The sequence below is a fragment of the Pan paniscus genome, chromosome 11 (genome assembly GCF_029289425.2).
Source record: "Pan paniscus chromosome 11, NHGRI_mPanPan1-v2.0_pri, whole genome shotgun sequence".
Lineage (NCBI taxonomy): Eukaryota > Metazoa > Chordata > Mammalia > Primates > Hominidae > Pan > Pan paniscus.
The window spans coordinates 24,093,578-24,107,379 of record NC_073260.2 but is presented as its reverse complement, the minus strand read 5'-3'; positions in this window follow the sequence as shown (position 1 = coordinate 24,107,379).

Below are 13,802 nucleotides of genomic sequence, written 5' to 3'. Positions count from 1 at the left end.
AGGCCTCTTCCAAAGAATCATTTTCAAAGATGGGTCTGCACCCCTGCAGAAGTGCTCATGTTTCTATAAATGCTATGCTTGTCTTTCTTTCTTTCTTTTTTCTTTATCTTTCTTTCTTTTTCTCTTTTAAAAAATTTTCTGGTCTTTCAGTGTAAAGAATTAGGAGAAGGGCCAGGTCTCAGGCATCAGGTAAAGACTGGAAAAAAATATATAAGGATGTGAAGCAAGCACCCCTTTGGAGAAACAGCAGGTCTGTCTGGAAGGTGTCCTTCTGCCCTCAGGGACCTTCTCTTTATGCCAGCAATGCCAGGCCCACTGAGTTCTTCCCACTTACCTTGGTGTTGACCCAATGCCTGAATTCCCCATCACTTTTTCCAAATGGCTTTCCATCTCTTCTCTTCTCTTGACTATACCCTGGGGAAAAGATGATCTTTGGGCTTCTCTTTCTACTTTATAAAGTAATTCCCTGCTGACAACAGAGTATAACCATACATTCTTGCCTGACTTTCCTTCAAAGTCATGTCTACCTTCCTCTCATGCTCTTGACTTTTTATTCATTAATTTCCTCATTTCTTCTGTGTCAGTCTCCACCTGTTTTCTGGATCTTCAGCTTTCAGGGATCCCCTTGTTTATCACAATTAAGGTATACATTGGCTAAAAACCCTATGCTACAGATGGTGGGATCTCAGTGTCCTATAATGTTCTATGAGGACTCGAGGGATTCCGGCCCTGGTTCAGGTCTCTCTTATTCTCCATCTCTTCACTTCTCCCACTGCCATTCATCAATGATTGGCAAACATTTCCTTTTAATTTATTTTCCCCAAACTCAAAGATAATAATTGTGGATAGCAGACTTTTACTGACAATCCAACATCAGAGTATGCATGTAAAAGTGTGCAACTTTACAGCTGATCATGGAAATTATTTCAGCTCAGCCTGCATTCTTACCATTTCTCTTCCTCCTTCTCTCTTTTCTAGTACTTTAAACCTCCTTCTCCAATATTGTGGTTTATTTCCTGGGTAAAACTGTTTAACTGTTTTATCCTAGCCCTGGCCAGTGCCACTTTTAAATAACAAAATAACCCATGAGAGATTTTTGCTACTTAAAGGCCATTCTCTCCCTTAAGTACAGTTTAATCACTAGATATTAGTCTAACAGCTTTCTGTACTATACATTTGCTCAGTCAACAAATGGCCTTAGTGACTGTGGACGTGAAAAAGGAAAGATTCCCACTTTTCTCCTGTAGTTCGATGCTTTACATTATAGCTTCTTTCAAGTCTTGAGAGCAGGTGCCACATTTCATTTGTTTTTATATTGCTGGTGCCTAGTATCATACCTAGTATGCATTGACAATATGCAGTAAATGTTTTATGGCAAAGTGGTTTCAGGTATTGTCATTAGGCACCTTTAAGAGATGGGAAGATGAGACTCAGAAAACTTATGTCGTGAAGTCTTAATCATAGAGTAAATGGCAGAGATAGGTCTGGAAACACCCAAATGTTCAGACATCAAATATCAAACTTTTTCTTCTCTATCATATTAGTGGCATGTTTCCCATGAATAATAATTTATTTTTTCAGATTTTACACATATGCAAAATTGTTCCTTTCAGGCTGATTACCCATCCCTACAGGTTCATCCCCCACTGCATTTGTGTGAGAATGGGTGGTGGGCAATTGTTGAGGGAGGGCACATGCAGAGCCCATTCTTGGCCCTCACTCACGTACCAGGTGCTCCAGCTATCGTTATAGCTGACTGCTGAAGAAGCCACTGTAAGCCAGTTCAAAGAGTTTCTGGGCTCTTTCTTACACAGTCAGTCCTTGAAGGCACAAACTGGGCCATAGCAGCAGAAAATGACCATCCTAAAGGAAAAACAAATGGGCACAAGGGATTGCTACAGTCTGAATGTCTGTGTCCTCCTAAAATTTGTATGTTGAAACCTAATCCCCAATGTGATGGTATTTGGAAGTGGGGCATCTGGGAAGTGACTAGATCATTAAGGTGGAGCCCTTATAAAAGGGATTAGTGCCCTTATAAAAGAGATCCCAAAGAACTTCTTCATCCCCACTACTATGTGAGGACTCAGGGAGAAATTGTCATTTCTAGGAACCAGAAAGTGGGTTCTCACCAAACACCAAATCTTCTGGCACCTTGATCTTGAACTTGCCAGCCTCCAGAACTGTAATAAATAAATTTCTATTGTTTATAAGCTACCTTGTTTATGGTATTTTGTTAAGCAACCCAAACTGAGACAAGAATGTTTCCCAGTATATCAGTTTTCTATTGTTTTATGTTACAAATCACCACAAATTTAACAGCTAACATATAACACAATTACCTCATAGTTTCTGTGGATTAGAAGTGTAAGCAAAGACTTAGTTAGTTCTCTGCTTAAGGTCTAGATCTTAAGCCAACAGCTTTTTGCACCATACATTTACTCAGTAAACAAAAACTGACTACCCTTGAGTATGATATCCTAGGCCCTACTGACTACAGAGGTGCAAAAGGAAAGATTCCCACTCTGCAATCAAAGTGTCGGCTGGGCTGTGTTTTCATCTGAAAGTTTGACTGGAGAAGAATCAATGTCCAACCCCATTCAGGTTGTTAGCAGTATTCCTTTCTTTGTGGCTGTTCAGCTGAGGGTTTTAGCATTGTAGCAGCTATCAGTATATTTAAATTTCTTCTTTCTGGATTATTTTAACTTCCATTTCAATGAAAACAATATAAAAATATTCCTTAAGTATAAGTAGTAAAAATTACTCAAAAATCATATGGGCATTAATTTTGAAGTAGGTATTTTACTATGAAATTCAATCTGAATAAGAATGTTGGAAATCTTTCCTGTGGAAATAATGATCAAAATAGTATCAAGATGAATTGATATTTTTTTCTTTAGCATACGAACCCATAAATTGAACTGAATTCAGGAGAATTGCTTGGGCTTAATTAGAAAATCCCAGGTCTTCAGTAAGTGCTACTTTATGACTTCATGTACTTCCCTAACAATACCCTTCTCTCCTCTCCTGTAACCCCTATGTCTTCTCTTTCCCCCATTTATGGGACTTCTACTGCTCTGTATCATTCACCAAATCTCTTGTATGACCTGAATTAATTATTTGAGAAGTCCTGAAGACTTGGTTGGGGACTAGGTCCCAAATATTCCAACTCCTAAAGGCTCAATTCAGCTCAAAGCATGCTTACTTGGAATTGGGTATATCAGAATTCCAGAAACTTAATGTAATTTTTAAGATGAAAAGGCTGTATTTAAATAGTTGTAAATAGTTTGCTCTTTTCTGGAGTAGAGATGTGGACTTGCTTTAGGAGGAGCAGACTGTGCCTTTTGCTTCTGTTTGCAGAGGGACTTCATTGTAGGCTCTTGCAGTCATCTAGGTCATGAGTCGACAAACTTTCTATAAAGGACCAGATAGAAAATATGTTATGTTAGGCTTTGCAGTCCAGGTGGTCTCTGTCACAACTACTCAGCACTTCATTATAGCATGAAAGTAGACCTAGACAATATGTAAACCAAAAAGCATGGCTGTTATTACAACAAAACTTTATGGACACTGCCATTTGAATTTTATATGATTTTCATAGGTCATGAAATTTTATTATTTTTTTGACCTTTGTTCAATGATTGAAAAATGCTTAAACTTTTCTTGGCTTGCAGACCATAAAAAATCAGGCAGCAGGCTGGATTTAGTCCCTGGGGTATAGTTAGTCAACTTCTGTTATAAATACAAAGCAAGCACCTACCCCTTGTTTTTTGGGGAAAAAAAAAAAGTCTCTCCCCCATCCCGTTGGAAGTCATTTGGGGCTGCATTCAGAGTTACAGGGATCTCAGGAGAGCTGGGGAGAAGAGAACTGTCTCTGAGGTTGGGCTTTCAAAATAACTGCTTGCTATATTTGGAGGCAGCAGCCAAAAGAAGAGCCTTATAGACTCCCAGCCCATCGCAGCCACGTGGAGGACAGCTGGGCCCAGCCAATCTAGGATTGCAGTGATCTCATGGGCAGGTGAGGGGGCCGTACAGGAAGATTAGGAAGGGTAACAGCTGCCACTTGAGTGAAATCATCTCAGTAGAGCAAGGGGCGACCTGTAGAAGAACAGATGGCTGTCTGGAGATATATGCCTGGTTTATACAAAAGGCAACAACCAAGAGAGAGTTGTGGAAAATTTTAAAGTGTCATGAAGATTCCCAGGGATATTTTGTGAAGTGTGGTGCAGCACTGGTAAAAGAATGAATTTTCATTGAGTAGCTTGAGGAATAATGCACCTATAATTTGGACGCCCAAAGAAGTGTAAGGTCTGACTTCTGAGGTCTGAGATGTATGTTATCATAAACACTTTTGGTTTCCAAGCAACATCTGTATCTCTATTCTTCATTCTGTTTTTTTTTTTTTAACTTTCTACTTTGAAAAAATTTAAACTCTTCAGAAAAGTTGAAAAATAATCCAAAAACCTCCCATATTCCCTTCATCCAGATTCCTCAATTGTTAACAATTTTCCACTTCTTTTTCTAGCATTCTCTCTGTTTTGTACATACCCAACTGCACATATACTATTTTTTCTGAGCCATTTGCAAATAAGTTACATCAGTTTATAGTTCTTAAAAACAAGGATATTCTCCTGCATAACGCCAGTACAACCATCAAAATCAGGAAGTTAGCATTGACCCAATAATGCTGCCTGATGCATACATCCAGTTGAAATTTCTGTTGTCCCCGTAATGTCCTTTTTATGTCTTGGATCCATTCCAGTAACGTGTTGATTTAGTTGCCATGTCTTTTTACTCTCTTTTAGTCTGAAAGAATTCTTTAGTCTTTCCTTTTCTTTCATGACTGACATTTTTAAACAAAGCAGAATTGTTACTTTGTGAAATGTTTCTCAGTATAGGTTTGTATAATGATTCTTCAAGATCTATGAGCTTTTTATAGAAATATTAGCCAAATATTCTTCTCATGGCATCATATTGTTAAGTACCAAATGCTAATTTGTACCATTACTGGAGATATTAACTTTTATCACTTGGTTAAAAGGTGTCTATAAGGTTTCTCTACTATGAGGTTAGCTAATAGGTATTTTGTACTCATCAATTAATGATTAATAAGATTGTATTTTGTGGGTAAATTCATGTCTTCTACTGTAAGTTGGAGCTTTTCCTTCTATCGTGTGTATTTATATTGGTATAGATGAATGGATTTCTTTTTTAACTCAATGGAGTATAGCCTGTAAATATCGTTCCTCATTTTGATACCAAATTGTTCTAGACTTGACCAGTGGTGCCTTTCAAACTGGCTCCAGTGGCGTCTCCACCTGTTACCATCATTCATTCAGCAATTCCTTGGTTTATCATACAACAGAACATTCCAGGTGTCTTGTATTAGTCTGTTCTCGCACTTCTATAAAGAAATACCCGAGACTGGGTAATTGATAAAGAAACGAGGTTTAATTGGCTCCCAGTTCTGCAGGCTGTACAGGAAGCATGAGGCTGGCATTTGCTCAGAAAGTGTATAATCATGGTAGAAGGCAAACGGGGAGCCAGCACTTCATATGGCCGGAGCAGGAGGAAGAGAAGCAGGGAGGTGCTACACACGTTTGAACCACCAGATATCGTGAGAACTCTGTCACTATACAGTACCAAGAGGGGATGGTGCTAAACCATTGATAAGAACTCTACCCCATGATCCAGTCACCTCCCACCAGGCCCCACCTCCAACACTGGGGATACAATTGAACATGAGATTTGGGTGGGGACACAGATCCAAACCATATCACTTATCTTGATAAGTGACTTTCCTTTCTTCAGCTCTGGAACCATCAATACTCTTTAGTAGTTCCTCTACTTTATGTAATCTTTATTTTATGTATTATTTTACATATTACTTTATGTAATATGTAAAATTATTTTACATTTTACATTATTTTACATATTACTTTATGTAATCATTATTTTAGTAGAGAAGCATATACAGAAAGCAAGAACCAAGACTGCCCATTGGGTGAGGGGTGCCAGTGTTTCTAGATACTTTTAATAAGCAGTTCTAGAACAACCACACACAGAGCACATACAGGCACACACACACAGGCATACAGTTACAGATACAGATACACAGACACATACACAGACAGGCAGAGCACACACAGACAGGCAGAGCACACATAGACAGGCAGAGCACACATAGACACATATACAGACATAGATAGATACAGACACACACACAGACCCACAGACCCACAAACATGCACAGACACACACAGAGGCACAGACACATACAAACATACACACAGATGTACACATACATAGACACACAGATACACACACCTGAGCCAGAACTGTAGCATTGAATCAAAGATAGAGCCTGTTCTATCTTTTGACCCTCAATTATTTGTATCAGTACATTTTCTTTTTAATGAAGCCAATTTGAATGGGGTTTTCTGTTATTTGCTGATGAAAGCAACCTAACTGATAAACACAGATAATGGTTATATGCACCAGGCTCAGTTCTTAGAAGCTGGAATACAGAGATAAATAAGCCTAATGAGATCAAATTAAATATTATAATAAATTCTATGATAAGGAAGACACAAGACACAGTATAAGCTCAGAGGAAGTCTGCGTGAGGTGTTGCCTAAACTAGCCAGAAGTTTGCTATACATAGACATCACAGAAGGAGGAGAAGCCATTATAGACAAAGAATTCGGTGCAAAGACTTGGAATGCCCAAAGCTGAAGGAGGGTGGTGATAGAGGTGTTCATGTTTGAATAAAAAGTATGAGTCATTAATTTAATAATGATACATATGTTGGTCATATATGGGTGCTGTAAAGATATCTCTGCTGACTGTATGGGGATAAATATGTCCAGAGGTTATGGGGAATTGAAGATAAAAGGCTAAATTCTTCCAGGGCAGGAGGAATTCAAAGTTGTAAATTCATTCCTCTGAAATGCCTCTTCTTGTGAGAATGGATTGTGGTGTGTGCCCTACTTCTCTGAAGAGTATGCTGAGTTTGATTCATGAACCTGAATAATTTTCTAAATTTTACTGACAACACTGTGTATTGGACATGATAGCAGAGGCCAGGAAGCTGTCTGTCTCAAGACCTGAGGCTGTTTACTCCTTTAATCCAAGATGGCAGATATGCCTACACATGAGTTCTCTTCAACTAAGTCGTAGAACACAATCTCCTGGGCCAAAACTCAATCATTCTCTGAAATAGCATCTCTGCTCTGTGGATTCTTTCTGCCACTCCAGAATTGGTCTCTTCCCAGTGACACAGATCTGGTACAGTTTTGATATGATGTTGGCAGTTGCAACTTTTGGGAAAAGGCAATAAGAATCTGTCTCCTTAGTGATCTCCATAAAAACCTAGAGCACCAGTCATGTCACTATATTGCTTAACTAATTTTAAAGAAAATTTAGCTTGTATCATTTTAATTAAAATCCAACAAGAGGACAAGACCCAATAAAAGAAAGAAAAGGGGCAAATATTGGAAAGAAAGGCATAATCATTATTTTAGGTTATAAGATATATCTACAAAATCAGAAAGAACTAACAAAAATAATATTGAAATAGAGAAGGCAATTTAGAAAGTAGTCTACATACAAGATAAGTAGAGTAAGAACCAATTAAGTATCAGCATTAAGAAGATAGAACATTTAATAATATACTGTACATCAAAAAAACAAAATAAAATTATTGATGAAGAGATATAAACTGTCCAGCAACCTTACCTTCCTTCAGACAACCAAATGTCATTGTCAACTGAACTGAATTGAGCATGAAGGCTAACAATTATTTAGCATACACTGTAACTCTTTTTGTTGCCAAGTACTCTTAGAACTTGTACCATGATTCTCCCAGGAATCCTTATGGTATATACTACAAGCCCTGCTATTGCTTGAATGTATCTTCCAAAGTTGGAATTTAATCTCCAAGTTGCTGTAAACTTAATCTCCAATGCAACAGTGTTGGGAGGTGCAGCCTACTAAGAGGTGGTTAGGATATGAGGTCTCTGGCTTCGTGAATAGATTGATTTTATCATTGCAGCAGTGAGTTTGTTATGGTCCCAGTAGGTTGTTGTGAAAGTGAGTCCAGCCCCTTTTTACTTTCTCACTCTCTTGCAAGCTCTTACCATTTCACCTTCCACCATGAGATAATGTACCAAAAAGGCCCTCACCAGATACTGGACCCTCAAATATGGACATCCCAGCCTCCAGAAATAGGAGAAATAAATGGATTTTCTTTGTAAAATATACAGTCTGTGATATTCTGTTATAGCAACAAAAACTGGACTAAGACAAGTCCCATTCTGCATATAAGAAAATTGAGACACAAGAGAGTCTCGAGATCATACAGCTAGTAAATGGCAGCATGGAATTAAAATCCTGTCTGCTTAACTCCAAAATTCATAGTATTTTTTTTATAATAACATGCTCTAGATTGAGTTTTCAGTTGTCAAATTATCTCCTTAAGTGAAAGTTGTTCTTTTTTTATGAGAAAACACAAACTGGTATCTTCCACCCTGGCTCTTTTATATTTGTAGGTCAACATTTTTTATATTTGGCTTCTATGCAGTTTTCTCTCTAGTCCCACAGGTGAAACACTCCAATCCAAAGTCAGTACTCTATATCTAGTTTGATTTAGAATAGCTGATACTTGTAGCCCGGGTGTGGTGGCTGATGCCTGTAATCCCAGCAATTTGGGAGGCCGAGGTGGGTGGATTACTTGAAGTCAGGAGTTCAAGACCAGCCTGGCCAATATAGTAAAACCCCATTTCTACTAAAAACACAAAAAATTAGCCAGGTATGGTGGTGCACAGCTGTAATCTCAGCTACTCAGGAGGCTGAGGCACTCGGGAGGCTGAGGCACAAGAATTGCTTGAACCTGGGAGGTGGAGGTTGTAGTGAGCCTAGATCAGGTCACTGCACTTCAGCCTGGGTGACAGAACAAGACTCTGTCTCAAAAAAAAAAAAAAAGAAAAAAAAAGAATAGATGATACATTAGATGATACATGTATAGCGAAAACAAAAATGTAGCAATATTATTTTAAAATTAGTTCCTTTGTTTTAAAAGTTAAATGTAGAGAATTTGTGGCATTTTGTCTTGGTTGTTCAAATTAAAACTTGAAAGAGACGGGGGAGGAATTGTGGAGGTCCTGTTGATTGGATTAAATGTCCTTACTAGAGTGAAGTTCTCATAGAGCATTCCCCAGCTGTGAATTTCCAAATGTTACGGACTTATTAATCAATGCCATCTTCCATATCAAAAGTCCAAATGCTTCCTTCCTGCTTTGTATTAAAATTTTCTCCAGGGATGGGATCTTTCCATTATCCTTCCTTCTGAAGAATGTGTCTATGTATAACTGGCAAGAGAACATGGGGGAGTCTTTCTGAAACATTGTGGCTTCTGCCTAAAATAATTTATTCAAAATGTTTTGGGAAATTATTCTACAGATTCTTTTAAATGGAGAAATAATACAAAGTCCAAAAATTGCCTTGGTTTGGGGATACCGGCTTTTAAAAAGATCTCATTATTCCTTCTTTTGGTGATTAGTATTTCATGCTTGGTGGGTTAGAATAAATGAGCTGGAAATACCGTTGTTTTAGTCCATTTTGTGCTGCTATAACAAAATACCTGAGAAAGGATAATTTATAAAGAAAAGGAATTCGTCATAATTCTGGAGGCTGGGAAGTCTAAGACTGAGGGGCTGCATCTGGTGAGGGCCATCTTATTGCATCATAACATGATGGAAAGCATCACACAGTGAGTGAACTCATGTAAGAGAGAAAGGGAGGTCTGAACTAACTTTCATAACAAATCCATTTTGGTGATAATGAACCCACTTCCACAATAACAACATTAATCCCTTCATGAAGGCAGATCCTTCATGACCTGATACCTCTTAGAGGTCTCACCCTGAAACACTGTTACATTTGGGCTAGTTTCCAACATGCAAATTTTATAGGACACATTCAAACCATAGCAACCATTAATGGGTATATATTGGTGAGGTTTCTGATATGAATAGCAAATATGATATGTGTATTAGTCCATTCTCACATTGCTATAAAGAACTACCCGAAACTGGGTAATTTATAAAGGAGAGAGGTTTAATTGACTCACAGTTCTGCATGGCTGGGGAGGCCTCAGGAAACATACAATCATGGTGGAAGGAGAAGCAAACATGTCCTTCTTCACGTAATGGCAGGAAGAAATGCTGAGCAAAAGGGAAAAAATCCCCTTATAAAACCATCAGATCTAATAAGAAGTCACTCGCTATCATAAGAAAAGCAGCATGGGGGGTAACCACCCCTATGATTCAATTACCTCCCCACCAGGTTCCTCCCACAACATGTAGAAATTATAGAAACTACAATTCAACATGAGATTTGGGTGGGTACACAGCCAAACCATATCAATATGATATAGTAGAAAGAACATAGGGTTGGAATTGCATATAACTTTATTCAATATCTGGATCTCTCACTTATGAAATGTACAAAACAGTTACATATATGCTTTTGTTTGCAAATGATATATAGAGTAAGAAAAAATAATTTTTCCATTAGATTTGCTGTTCAACACTTCACATGCTTTTATTTCTCCCTTGAAGGTCTTCCCCTTCTTATATACTCAGATAATGTTTGCTTAGTCTTTTAAGCTTAATTCAATATTTATTTCCTCTGTGATGACTTCAACTATTCCTCTCCCCCAGGAAGAATGGGTATTCTCTCTCTGACTCCCAGATTACTTCACACTATTGTAAATATCACACTAAACTGGAATAATTTATCTTCCCAGATGTATCCCTAGTTAGACTCTGCCAAGATTGGTCTTCATATCCACAATGCCCAGCCTAGTGCCTGATATCCTGTAAGTGTTCAAAAGTGTTTGTTTTGATATACTGGGCCTATATAAATAGAGTCATTTTCAGAATAAATTTACTATTGCCTGAATTTTCTGGATAATTTTGCCAATTAGTCATTGGTGATTGAATCACAGAGTCAAAGGCTAGAATGCCAGATCTGACTCATCCAACTCATCATTTCTGTTCCGTCTTTATAGTTATCATCATATCCACCTATCCCCTCCATTGGTAGTAATATTTTCTTATGTTGAGAAAATAACATAAAAACTTAAGAACAACTATAAAAACTGAATTACTTTACATTCATTCTAAGAACTTATGTGACATCAAGTGTATGAGATGATAATTATCTTCTAGTGCACATTACAATAATTTATAACTGCTGAAATGTTTAGAAGTTTGTCCATGTAGTACCCATAAACATTTTACATATTGCCAGTGAAACACAGAGTGTTTCCCAAAGAAACACTTAGCTTTGGGTCTTTCTTGCTTACAAGTGATGATTTTACATGTTCAGAGAAATAAATGTCTAACCTGTGGTCTCACAGCTGCAGAGCCTGGACAAAAATCTTGGTCTTCTTAGCTGGCCTTCAATGACAGTTTTATGAATTAAGCCAAATATGTACATTTCCTTGGTACCCCAGCACTTTGAACAGCCTTTGTCATTGCTTCAGGCTTTTGAGGGTAGGGTGAAAGCAAGACACTACACAGCTCCCTGCCTGTGCCCTAGCAACCAAGCACAACACAGATGGCCAGCCTGGCAATCTGCCCAGCAGACACTGATTGCATACCTGGTGGTAAGACACAATGGTATTTGCACAGTGTGGTTGGCATTTATAGTGATAGGCAATGAAGACTGCATCTTGTGCCTTCAGGCCAGTTTGCTGGTTTCCAGACTAGAGGCAATAACTTTCCACTAGTGTAATGACAACTTGTCTCTTGCAGCTGGATCATGTTAGGAGAGTAGGAATTTTATTTTTGCTCCCTTTTCAATAGTGCCTTGTAATAATAGGGTAGTATTTTCCCAAGATGTTTCTTGCCAGTTGTACACATGTATTGGCTCCTGAAGTCCTGAACATTCATTGGCGTCAAAGAATGGGAATGGTCCCTATTTATAGGAGAGCAGTCCCCATTCTACACGTGAAGAGAATACACCTTATACCAATCCAAGAAGCATTTATTATATGCCTGTTATTATTTGTTAAATTGAGTGAATGACTATTGTGTATAAGCCATTCTACCAGGCCTTGCGTATAGAAAGATACATAACATAAGCATGATTCAAGAGGCACTCAGACCAGTAGAGGTGACAGACATTTAAACTAATAACCATAATGCAACATGATGAGTGGTCTAATAGAGGGGTGTACCTAGCACTGTGGGAACACAAAGGAGGGGGCTGTTAATCCTTCCTAGAGGTTAAAAATGAAAGCTAAATTGATGCTGAACACTGCATCCAGGGAAATGCATTATGGCAAGTTGGTGAGAGCTCTTGTTCTGCTGCCTCACGAATCTGTGTTCAAGTTCCCACTTTGCTAATTACTCCTTTTGTAGTTTTAGGCAAGTCTCAAAGCTTTCCAGATCTCGTTGTATATATAATGGAGACAGAGTTCATGCCATATATATGTATATAAAGTGAGAACAAAATGAAATACTCATTATAAAGTGCTTAGCATTTTTTTCTGGCATCTAGTATGTGTTTAATAAATATTAGCTCCAGTTGTCATTCTTATCATTATTGTTATTATGTGATGATGATGTGGGTTGCCTTGCAGGCAGACTTATGATGTGGTATTATCATTGGCATGAGAATATGCTGGCTACAAATTCACCCTTGAGTTTGACTACCTATGTGTCTTTGAGTAGAGTCTTCACTGTTCTGAAGTGATTTACTTTACATGACCAAGATGGATAAGTAAGCCACTTATCATCATCTCCTAAGTTTCCTTCTAAAAACAAATCTTTTGAACAAGGTTGGGCATTTCCAGAATTTTGGTTCTTTTAGAATATCTCATTAAGCTTTCAGAGGCATTACTCATTAGGTTTCAGATATAACATGTTTTTGGAGAAATAACACAATATGATGTGGCACATTGCATTTTCTGGCATATGAGCCAAATTTGGACTAGTTGCACAATCTCAAGATGCATGTAAGACTCAGAACTTGTGTTCTGATGAAGCAGGAAAAATGGACAGATGTTGAGATAATGTCCAGGAAATGACAAAAGTTATGTTTGAAGAAAATAGCTTCAGACAGGGGAATGCTCACGGTTAATGGGAATCCAATGTAATGGATGTTGTACAGGAGGGAGATGTGGAGTGGTGGTGGTGCACAGTGTGCTGTGGATACGCAGAAGTGAGTTCTTCATCCTTTCTGGGGTGTTGGAAGGTGCGTTTGGCAGAGCCATAAAAAGATGAATCAGAGTCACCAAGTGGAGCAGATGAGAAAGGATAGCCCAGGCAAAGGGAAGAGAATTGCACCTACCTGGAAGAATTGGCATATATTTGGGGAATGGTGAGATGCAACTAGTTTGGTGTATCTAGGGAAAATTGTGTCAGAATAGACTGGAGAAATTGACTGGAGTCAGATTGCAGGAAGGGATGGAAAACTACTCTCAGTTGAGTCCCCTCATGTGCTTCTCTACTCCCACCCCATCACTCTCTCTACATAACTGAAGTGGTCAGTAATGAATGCCAAGTATGTGCTATGCATCATACAAAGTGGTTTACATATTTAATCTCTTAATCTTCACAAAAATGGAAAAATTTGTGTCTTAACTAGAAGCAAATTTGGCTGACAGTAATATTGTCATTTCCTTGCTTTCAAATAACAGAGGCATAAACAAGACATAAATTTGTTTTTCTCTTATGTACAACTCTGGCATTCAGGGTTATCCTGGGGGCTCTGGTCCAGGAGAGTTTTTCAGGTAC